The sequence below is a fragment of the Oncorhynchus keta genome, chromosome 14, assembly GCF_023373465.1.
Source record: "Oncorhynchus keta strain PuntledgeMale-10-30-2019 chromosome 14, Oket_V2, whole genome shotgun sequence".
Classification (NCBI taxonomy): Eukaryota; Metazoa; Chordata; class Actinopteri; order Salmoniformes; family Salmonidae; genus Oncorhynchus; species Oncorhynchus keta.
The window spans coordinates 15,782,370-15,795,329 of record NC_068434.1 but is presented as its reverse complement, the minus strand read 5'-3'; the positions used below and the strand labels follow the sequence as shown (position 1 = coordinate 15,795,329).

General features: G+C 41.7%; 1 long non-coding RNA gene across 1 annotated transcript; it reads left to right on the top strand.

Moving 5' to 3' along the window:
- Positions 1-2,140, top strand: LOC118374534 (uncharacterized). The gene is made up of 2 exons (XR_004823626.2): positions 1-38; positions 372-2,140. It is a non-coding gene; the product is annotated as an uncharacterized LOC118374534 (long non-coding RNA).
- Positions 2,141-12,960: the final 10,820 nt, after the last annotated feature.

Sequence of the window (12,960 nt, the reverse complement as noted above, 5' to 3'; positions counted from 1 at the left end):
GACAGGGAGTGAGCAGCTGTGCAACATGATCGTGCCATGTAAGTTCCACTGCTGCTACACAGGCCCTGTTCACCAATTCACTGAGACATCTCACTAGCACTAATGGATTCATGGATGGAATAATTTACCAAAAATATACATTTATTATATTGGTATAACTTCAACACTCCCTGAAATTAGTTCCGTAATATCATCTTGATCCCTTGAACAGGGCATGGCCAAAGTCAGTCCTCATTTAGACTCAGGAAGCCAATCAAAAGGCAGCATGAATCACGCAGGGCCAATGATAAGGCTGTTTGCTCAAGAGGCTCCCACACTTCCTCCAGCTAGCTCTTATCATCAACGTCTCTGTGTTGTTTTTTTTCTCTCAGATTTAAATGAACGTCGTGGCAAGTCCCCCTTCGTTTGGAATAAAGAGCATCACCGTGTCACATGGTCAGAATCGACAAGTCTTCTCCTCATGTCGTCTTAAGAAATAATAAAAGAGGAAGAAAATACTGTTTATCAAAACTCCAGGTTAGGTTGGTACACCTGTGATTTATGGATTGTGTACAAGGTAAGGATTGATAGTAGTAGCTTTTGTCTGCAGGTAAAGCGCTAGACAGACCATCGTGCACAGCGGCCCGAGCGCGGTAGATCACCTGCTGGGTGTTAATGAACAGTGGGGATTCAACATGTAGAATCATCTTGAAATGAACAGAACATGTCCGATGTTCTGTAGTCAGAGCTGATAGGAAGGCCACCAGCTGCACATGGACAACAGTTGCGTTGAACTGTCTTGGTCTTAAAAGACAGGTACTGTCTGCAGTTGAAGATATCTACTGTGTTATGAGTTATGCCTGCTCTTCTGCCTTCACTGCCCTGGCCTGGCATGGACCCAGAAGACATATCCTTAACAGAGTGTATTAACCTCACTCAGTTAACCTTGACCCCTTCTACCCAGCAGCTCACACAGCCCTGATGGTCAGTGGAAGCAGAGTAGATTCATTATGAGGATGGTGTTGTTGCTTTTAAGAAGCTATACATGAAATAACATTCTCAAGACCTAATGTATTTGTGATGCCATTCGTGTTTTATTGTCAATGTTCTTATTGTCATATTTAGAAATGAATGTGCAGCTGTATTATACTGTGCTGGGCAAAATGATTTTGACATAGTTGTGCCTCTCCTTCACTTAGATTTTCATTTGTATATGTGTTTGTGATTCTGTGTTTGTGTGTGTGTGACCACACGGCAAGTTTACCTCGGGTGACCCCCATTGACCCGAGGCATCCCAGCGGAGGTCAAGCCTTGACAAATGAGTTCAGGCGCAGAACAGCAAACATTCCACAACATGTTCTTCCTCAACAACTCCCCCTCTTTCTCTCTATCTGTCTCTATACTCCTCCTCTGAACATCTATCTTGTCAAAAGGTTGTAAGAATGAGCTTATCACACATAAACATAATGGCAGAAGGTTGTGGAAATGTTCCAGAACATGAACTTCAGAGGAAGACAAACCTTAATGCGCTACTTTTATGTAATGCTCTACAAAGTTCTGTCTTGTTTACAAATTAATAAGGAAAAATAATGGGATGTTAGTCGAAAAAATCAAAGTAAACCCATTGGATGTCAGTATTAAACTACTCTTTATCAGTGTTTGGGGCTTCAGAACTGGGCGGTGATGTAGAGGCTGAGAAAAGATGTAGTGTTTAAACAGGATGTGAGGGCTGTAGCATTTCTGGCAAAATACCCCCCCCAATCTCTCGCTCTCTCCCCAGTATCTCTCTGATTTCCCAGCATTCTGCTGTCACCTGTGTCAGGCTATTGGTATTCTTCTTTGAGAGGCTCATTAAGGTAAGTGGCACCCCCCATTACGACGACAAGGCGAGCAAAGGTTCCTCTTGTCTTGCGAGTCCCCCAGGGAGTTATCCTACCATCTCCTCTACCCCAGTCATGTCCACTACTCACTACATTTTTGAAGAACACATGAGGTCGCCACAGGTGAACCACTACGTCACAGGAAGATCCATACGGGAACAGAGGAAGCTAATGCAATGCAGTGCTGGGATACATAAATCATGATTGTGTTTAATAGCATTACTGTCAGAGAAAGCAACACGTCTGAATAAAAGGACCAATAAATATCAGTTCTATTTCTATGTTTTGTTGTTTGTTGGTATTTGAATTGATTTTATTTTGTTGTCTGATGCTACACACTGCAATAGAATAAAGCTGCATGTATCTATGAAGGGAGGGATGATTCCTGGTGTGGGTCATGTGCTTAGATCTCAGGTCTCTAGTTGGCTGAACTGAGGTGTACCAATGGCACATGTACTGTAGCTGCCATATGTGCATGGAGCTCTAATCTTTGTATGGCATTGTTGTTTGCATTTCCACTTGTTGAGGGGGGTCCTTGTAATTCTGTGGGTGGTGACACCTGGCCTTTTCATGGGTGGGCCTGGGACCGAGCCATTGGAATCTGCAATGCAACAGAATGCATCATCACTGGAACAATGCAACAGAATGCATCATCACTGGAACAATGCAACAGAATGCATCATCACGGGAACAATGCAATAGAATGCATCATCACTGGAACAATGCAACAGAATGCATCATCACTGGAACAATGCAACAGAATGCATCATCATTGGAACAATGCAACAGAATGCATCATCATTGGAACAATGGAACAGAATGCAACAGAATGCATCATCACTGGAACAATGCAACAGAATGCATCATCACTGGAACAATGCAACAGAATGCATCATCACTGGAACAATGCAACAGAATGCATCATCACTGGAACAATGCAACAGAATGCATCATCACTGGAACAATGCAACAGAATGCATCATCACTGGAACAATGCAACAGAATGCATCATCACTGGAACAATGCAACAGAATGCATCATCATTGGAACAATGCAACAGAATGCATCATCATTGGAACAATGCAACAGAATGCATCATCACTGGAACAATGCAACAGAATGCATCATCATTGAACAATGCAACAGAATGCATCATCACTGGAACAATGCAACAGAATGCATCATCACTGGAACAATGCAACAGAATGCATCATCATTGGAACAATGCAACAGAATGCGTCATCATTGGAACAATGCAACAGAATGCATCATCATTGGAACAATGCAACAGAATGCATCATCATTGGAACAATGCAACAGAATGCATCATCATTGGAACAATGCAACAGAATGCATCATCATTGGAACAATGCAACAGAATGCATCATCATTGGAACAATGCAACAGAATGCATCATCACTGGAACAATGCAACAGAATGCATCATCACGGGAACAATGCAATAGAATGCATCATCACTGGAACAATGCAACAGAATGCATCATCACTGGAACAATGCAACAGAATGCATCATCATTGGAACAATGCAACAGAATGCATCATCATTGGAACAATGCAACAGAATGCATCATCATTGGAACAATGCAACAGAATGCATCATCATTGGAACAATGCAACAGAATGCATCATCATTGGAACAATGCAACAGAATGCATCATCATTGGAACAATGCAACAGAATGCATCATCATTGGAAAAATGCAACAGAATGCATCATCATTGGAACAATGCAACAGAATGCATCATCACTGGAACAATGCAACAGAATGCATCATCATTGGAACAATGCATGAGAATGCATCATCATTGGAACAATGCAACAGAATGCATCATCATTGGAACAATGCATCAGAATGCATCATCATTGGAACAATGCATCAGAATGCATCATCATTGGAACAATGCAACAGAATCCGATGGAATTGGAACAATGCAACAGAATGCATCATCACTGGAACAATGCAACAGAATGCATCATCACGGGAACAATGCAACAGAATGCATCATCACTGGAACAATGCAACAGAATGCATCATCATTGGAACAATGCATCAGAATGCATCATCATTGGAACAATGCATCAGAATGCATCATCATTGGAACAATGCAACAGAATGCATCATCATTGGAACAATGCATCAGAATGCATCATCATTGGAACAATGCATCAGAATGCATCATCATTGGAACAATGCAACAGAATGCATCATCATTGGAACAATGCAACAGAATGCATCATCATTGGAACAATGCATCAGAATGCATCATCATTGGAACAATGCATCAGAATGCATCATCATTGGAACAATGCAACAGAATCCGATGGAATTGGAACAATGCAACAGAATGCATCATCACTGGAACAATGCAACAGAATGCATCATCATTGGAACAATGCAACAGAATGCATCATCATTGGAAAAATGCAACAGAATGCATCATCATTGGAACAATGCAACAGAATGCATCATCACTGGAACAATGCAACAGAATGCATCATCATTGGAACAATGCAACAGAATGCATCAGCATTGGAACAATGCAACAGAATCCGATGGAATTGGAACAATGCAACAGAATGCATCATCATTGGAACAATGCAACAGAATGCATCATCATTGGAACAATGCAACAGAATGCATCATCATTGGAACAATGCAACAGAATGCAGCATCATTGGAACAATGCAACAGAATCCGATGGAATTGGAACAATGCAACAGAATGCATCATCACTGGAACAATGCAACAGAATGCATCATCATTGGAACAATGCAACAGAATGCATCATCATTGGAACAATGCAACAGAATGCATCATCATTGGAACAATGCATCAGAATGCATCATCATTGGAACAATGCATCATCATTGGAACAATGCAACAGAATGCATCATCATTGGAACAATGCAACAGAATGCATCATCATTGGAACAATGCATCAGAATGCATCATCATTGGAACATTGGACAATGCAACAGAATGCATCATCATTGGAACAATGCAACAGAATGCATCATCATTGGAACAATGCATCAGAATGCATCATCATTGGAACAATGCAACAGAATCCGATCGAATTGGAACAATGCATCAGAATGCATCATCATTGGAACAATGCATCAGAATGCATCATCATTGGAACAATGCAACAGAATGCATCATCATTGGAACAATGCATCAGAATGCATCATCATTGGAACAATGCATCAGAATGCATCATCATTGGAACAATACAACAGAATGCATCATCATTGGAACAATGCATCAGAATGCATCATCATTGGAACAATGCATCAGAATGCATCATCATTGGAACAATGCAACAGAATCCGATGGAATTGGAACAATGCAACAGAATGCATCATCACTGGAACAATGCAACAGAATGCATCATCATTGGAACAATGCAACAGAATGCATCATCATTGGAACAATGCAACAGAATGCAGCATCATTGGAACAATGCAACAGAATCCGATGGAATTGGAACAATGCAACAGAATGCATCATCACTGGAACAATGCAACAGAATGCATCATCATTGGAACAATGCAACAGAATGCATCATCATTGGAACAATGCAACAGAATGCATCATCATTGGAACAATGCAACAAATGCATCATCATTGGAACAATGCATCATCATTGGAACAATGCATCAGAATGCATCATCATTGGAACAATGCAACAGAATGCATCATCATTGGAACAATGCATCAGAATGCATCATCATTGGAACAATGCATCAGAATGCATCATCATTGGAACAATGCAACAGAATCCGATGGAATTGGAACAATGCAACAGAATGCATCATCACTGGAACAATGCAACAGAATGCATCATCATTGGAACAATGCAACAGAATGCATCATCATTGGAACAATGCAACAGAATGCATCATCATTGGAACAATGCATCAGAATGCATCATCATTGGAACAATGCAACAGAATGCATCATCATTGGAACAATGCATCAGAATGCATCATCATTGGAACAATGCAACAGAATGCATCATCATTGGAACAATGCAACAGAATGCATCATCATTGGAACAATGCAACAGAATGCATCATCATTGGAACAATGCATCAGAATGCATCATCATTGGAACAATGCATCAGAATGCATCATCATTGGAACAATGCAACAGAATGCATCATCATTGGAACAATGCAACAGAATGCATCATCATTGGAACAATGCAACAGAATGCATCATCATTGGAACAATGCAACAGAATGCATCAGCATTGGAACAATGCAACAGAATGCATCATCATTGGAACAATGCAACAGAATGCATCATCACTGGAACAATGCAACAGAATGCATCATCATTGGAACAATGCAACAGAATGCATCATCATTGGAACAATGCAATGCATCATCATTGGAACAATGCATCAGAATGCATCATCATTGGAACAATGCATCAGAATGCATCATCATTGGAACAATGCAACAGAATGCATCATCATTGGAACAATGCAACAGAATGCATCATCATTGGAACAATGCAACAGAATGCATCATCATTGGAACAATGCAACAGAATGCATCATCATTGGAACAATGCAACAGAATGCATCATCATTGGAACAATGCAACAGAATGCATCATCATTGGAACAATGCAACAGAATGCATCATCATTGGAACAATGCATCAGAATGCATCATCATTGGAACAATGCAACAGAATGCATCATCATTGGAACAATGCATCAGAATGCATCATCATTGGAACAATGCATCAGAATGCATCATCATTGGAACAATGCAACAGAATGCATCATCATTGGAACAATGCATCAGAATGCATCATCATTGGAACAATGCAACAGAATGCATCATCATTGGAACAATGCAACAGAATGCATCATCATTGGAACAATGCAACAGAATGCATCATCATTGGAACAATGCAACAGAATGCATCATCATTGGAACAATGCAACAGAATCCGATGGAATTGGAACAATGCAACAGAATGCATCATCACTGGAACAATGCAACAGAATGCATCATCATTGGAACAATGCAACAGAATGCATCATCATTGGAACAATGCAACAGAATGCATCATCATTGGAACAATGCAACAGAATGCATCATCATTGGAACAATGCATCAGAATGCATCATCATTGGAACAATGCAACAGAATGCATCATCATTGGAACAATGCAACAGAATGCATCATCATTGGAACAATGCAACAGAATGCATCATCATTGGAACAATGCAACAGAATCCGATGGAATTGGAACAATGCAACAGAATGCATCATCATTGGAACAATGCAACAGAATGCATCATCATTGGAACAATGCAACAGAATGCATCATCATTGGAACAATGCAACAGAATGCATCATCACTGGAACAATGCAACAGAATGCATCATCATTGGAACAATGCAACAGAATGCATCATCATTGGAACAATGCAACATTGGAACAATGAACAGAATGCATGCATCATCATTGGAACAATGGAATTGGAACAATGCAACAGAATGCATCATCATTGGAACAATGCAACAGAATGCATCATCATTGGAACAATGCAACAGAATGCATCATCATTGGAACAATGCAACAGAATGCATCATCATTGGAACAATGCAACAGAATGCATCATCATTGGAACAATGCATCAGAATGCATCATCATTGGAACAATGCATCAGAATGCATCATCATTGGAACAATGCAACAGAATGCATCATCATTGGAACAATGCAACAGAATGCATCATCACTGGAACAATGCAACAGAATGCATCATCATTGGAACAATGCAACAGAATGCATCAGCATTGGAACAATGCAACAGAATCCGATGGAATTGGAACAATGCAACAGAATGCATCATCACTGGAACAATGCAACAGAATGCATCATCATTGGAACAATGCAACAGAATGCATCATCATTGGAACAATGCAACAGAATGCATCATCATTGGAACAATGCATCAGAATGCATCATCATTGGAACAATGCATCAGAATGCATCATCATTGGAACAATGCAACAGAATGCATCATCATTGGAACAATGCAACAGAATGCATCATCATTGGAACAATGCATCAGAATGCATCATCATTGGAACAATGCAACAGAATGCATCATCACTGGAACAATGCAACAGAATGCATCATCATTGGAACAATGCAACAGAATGCATCATCATTGGAACAATGCAACAGAATGCATCATCATTGGAACAATGCAACAGAATGCATCATCATTGGAACAATGCAACAGAATGCATCATCATTGGAACAATGCAACAGAATGCATCATCATTGGAACAATGCAACAGAATGCATCATCATTGGAACAATGCAACAGAATGCATCATCATTGGAACAATGCAACAGAATGCATCATCACTGGAACAATGCAACAGAATGCATCATCATTGGAACAATGCAACAGAATGCATCATCATTGGAACAATGCAACAGAATGCATCATCATTGGAACAATGCAACAGAATGCATCATCATTGGAATATTGCAACAGAATGCATCATCACTGGAACAATGCAACAGAATGCATCATCATTGGAACAATGCAACAGAATGCATCATCATTGGAACAATGCAACAGAATGCATCATCATTGGAACAATGCAACAGAATGCATCATCATTGGAACAATGCAACAGAATCCGATGGAATTTGAACAATGCGATGTCACATGGTGAGGTTGTGCTCAATGTGCTCAATGTGCTCTCCCTACCTCCCTCCCTGTCTCACTCCCTCCCTAATCTGCCCGCTCTATCCTAGCATTAATTAGCAATACACAGAGGCTATATGTCCACCGTAAATAAATGATCAAGATCACCTATCAGTCTTCCCATTAACCTGGAGGGGCATAACAAGCTGGAGACAGGAGGAGAGACTGGTGTGTGAAAGAGAGATAGACACTGTGTAATAATGGCTGTTCATGGTAATGCCCTCCTGATTGTATTTATCCCTGCTCTGCTCCCTGCTCTGCTCTGCTCTGCTCTGCTCTGCTCTGCGCTCTGTTCTCTGCTCTCTGCTCTCTGCTCTCTGCTCTCTGGTCCCTGTAGACAGACAACACCGCTGCCCTGGTCTTGGCATTGCGTGGATTTCTGCCCCGTCCCCTGGGGCTCTCTCCCTGTTCCCTGATTCGCTGTGTAAAAGCGGTCGTGAATGATGGATGACTGTGTCACCGCAGCCTGCAAAGGATTAATTTGTTTCATTGATTTCTCTTTAGGCAGAATGCCAGCGTCTGCTGCTTCCCACCTTTCCCCCAAGACTTCTAGCTGTAATAGACGGTAATGGCCTAAGACAAATCAACCCTATATTTGTAAAAATAGCACCAAATAACCCCTGACTCTAATCATGAGCACATTGGGGAGAGCCGCTCTATGCGCTGGCCACAACACCCTGGTAGTATTAACCCCATGGAGATCATCCAGGCCCATTCTCACAGCCATAAGTCTTCCATACTTACAGCTCCATCTCAGGTCTCACAATGGATGGGTAATGACTGGCTGTCTGGAGAGGCACTGGGAGTGGGCTATTCTTACTGTAATGGAGGCATTTACAGCTTTTCCCTAGTCCCTACACACCTGTAGAACCAGCTAACTGCTAACCACATGCTCTATGGCAGGCCTTGCTACACCACTTCACAACAACATTCTTCTTAGTGGGTTATTTCAAGTTATTTCAGGTTATTTCACACTCTATATTAAAGTGTTTTTCTGAATTCCGGCATATGCACACACCTATTTAGTGATATGGCTAAGAGACTGTGTCGCGGATGTCACAATCAAAGTAAGATCTTCACTGATGTCACAATCAAAGTAAGATCTTCACTGATGTCACAATCAAAGTAAGATCTTCACTGATGTCACAATCAAAGTAAGATCTTCACTGATGTCACAATCAAAGTAAGATCTTCACTGATGTCACAATCAAAGTAAGATCTTCACTGATGTCACAATCAAAGTAAGATCTTCACTGATGTCCCAATCAAAGTAAGATCTTCACTGATGTCCCAATCAAAGTAAGATCTTCACGGATGTCCCAATCAAAGGAAGATTTTCGCTGATGTCCCAATCAAAGGGAGATTTTCACCGATGTCTCAATCAAAGACAAATCTGCCTCCTAATGAGATCTGTAGGACATGGTTGTGGTTAGAGAACACAGAATATAAAGCATCAAGTCTGAAATCTTTTGGGCACATAGCAATCTGACTTACTATGTGTAAGTAGTACCTGTGCCCCTGCAGCATCAGTCATGCTCTCAGTGGCCTCTCAGTGCCCTCTCAGTGCCCTCTCAGTGCCCTCTCAGTGCCATGTCTATTTCTATATTTTTTTATTGAACCTTTTTATAACTAGGCAAGTCAGTTAAGCACATATTCTTATTTTACAATGACGGCCTACCCTGGCCAACTTCTCCCCTAACGACACTGGGCCAATTGTGCGCTGCCCTATGAGACTCCCGATCACTGCCGGTTGTGATACAGCCTGGAATCTAAGTAGAGTCTGAAGTGACGCCTTTCCACTGAGATGCAGTGCCTTAGACAGCCCAGGAAAGGAACCTCACCAATTCTGCATCCTGCTACTAGGTGATAGTTATCCATCACTTTTTGATGATTGACCATTGACAAAACTGGTATTTCACTGCTGATTTTGTGGCTTCCCCTCAGGTCTACCTCTCCAATAACCCTTCATTGTGAAACCTAATCCAGTGCACTGAGGGAGCATTACCTCCAGGGCAGACCATGCTGTAGTCAGCGTGGGCGAATACGGCCCTACCTACTCTGTTAATGAATGCAAGTGCTTGGAAATCTCATCTGCTTCATGCAATCAATTTAACACAGTTTACCATGCCATCAGTGAGGTTATGTGGATGGGACAGACAGACTGGTGCTATGTGCACCTCTCTGGGGTAAACCTAGCCAAAGCCCCCTTCACGTCTGACATGAACAAGCCCTTCAACTGGGATGCTCTGAGGATTAGGTAATCTCACCATGATACCGTCTCTCTCTTCCTCTCTCGTCTCTCAGTTCCTTCCAACCCCACTCTCTCCATGGTTCACCTCCCTCTCTCTCTCTCTCTCCATGGTTCACCTCTCTCTCTCTCTCTCTCTCTCTCTCTCTCCATGGTTCACCCCTCTCTCTCCATGGTTCACCTCTCTCTCTCTCTCTCTCTCTCTCTCTCTCTCTCTCCTCCATGGTTCACCTCTCTCTCTCTCTCTTTCTCTCTCTCTCTCTCTCTCATGGTTCACCTCTCCCTCTCCATGGTTCACCTCTCTCTCTCTCTCTCTCTCTCTCTCTCTCTCTCTCTCTCTCTCTCTCTCTCTCTCTCTATCACCTCTCTCTCTCCATGGTTCACCTCTCTCTCTCATGGTTCACCTCTCTCTCTCTCTCTCTCTCTCTCTCTCTCCATGGTTCACCTCTCTCTCTCCATGGTTCACCTCTCTCTCCATGGTTCTCTCTCTCTCTCTCTCTCTCTCTCTCTCTCTCTCTCTCTCTCTCTCTCTTCTCTCTCTCTCTCTCGCTCTCTCTCCATCTCTCTCTCTCTCTCTCTCTCTCTCTGGTTCACTCTCCTCTCTCTCTCTCTCTCTCTCTCTCTCTCTATGGTTCACCCTCTCTCTCTGTCGCTCTCTCTCCATGGTTCACCCCTCCCTCTCTCTCTCTCTCTCTCTCTCTCCATTGCTCACCACTCACCACTCTATCCTTTCTCTTTTTCATATCTCCCCCCTTTCTCTGTCTCTCTCAATCCTCTCTCCTGCCGTCACTCACCCCTCTCTCTCAGGCTGTTCCACTCAGGGCAGAGCTATCCTCAGGGGTCCTTACATCCTTAAGTGCCTCCAGAAAAGGTTAGTTGGCAGGTAATTGTCCAGCTGTGGTCGGGCTTATCTTAATCGTAGGTGCTTCAACACAAGCTATACTTCCTGTGATGAAGAGGCTTACTTCAAGTGAAGGGAGGAGAATGGAGAGGTTGCAGAGAGGGATAACATGTTTTGAGCATTGGTAGGTATGACAGTGCTCTTTAGGTTGACAATGTGGTTTTAACGACCCCATGATATGACAACGGCGATTTAAACTATTTTGTAGATGCAACTGTCATACTGAGACTATTGGAGAAGAAATTATGTAACTCAAAATCTACCTGAAAACAATCACACAGGATTCTGAGCCAATGGTGTATAAAACCTGATGCAATCATTTTTTATTATATCTCCTAAACACAATCTTTTAAACTGTTTTCAAAGTCCACCAATGTTATTACCATCACTACAAATGTTGATGGTCAGTCATTCAGCAATAAAAACATACAAACATGCATAGCGACACATGTCAACATAAGGCTACATTTCTGTTGATGGCGACTAGCATACCTTGCAGTTGAACTAGGCCCATATCTTGTGGGAGGGACCTCATTTTAGGGCAGAGGTATTCCATTGTCATTGCAAAATTGTGTATTATTCAAAAGACATCTTGCATCTTGCTGTACTTGAGTATGAGGTAGCAAGTCAATGTATGGGGGTACAGATTAGTCGAGGTATTTTGAACATGTAGGTTGGGGTAAAGTGATAGATAATATATAATATATAATAAATAATAAACAGCGAGTAGCAGCAGTGTAAATAGTTTGGGTGGGTCAATGTAAACAGTCCGGGTGGCCATTTTATGAATAGATCAGCAGTCTTATAGCTGGGGGTAGAAGATGTTAAGGATCCTATTGGACCCAGACTTGGCGCTCTGGTACTTCTTGCCATGAAGTAGCAGAGAGAACAGTCAATGACTTGGGTGACTGTAGTCTTTAACAATGTTTTTGGCCTTCCACTGACACCGCCTAGTATATACTGTGCCTTCGGAAAGTATTCAGACCTCTCGACTTTTTCCAAATTTTGTTACATTACAGCCTTATTCTAAAATGTAAAAATATATAAATAAATGATCATCAATTTCTACACACAATATCCCATAAAGCAAAAACAGTTCATTCTTTTTTTAGCTGATTGTTTAAAAATAAAAAACGGAAATATCTCATGTACATAAGTATTCAGACCCTATACTCAGTGCTT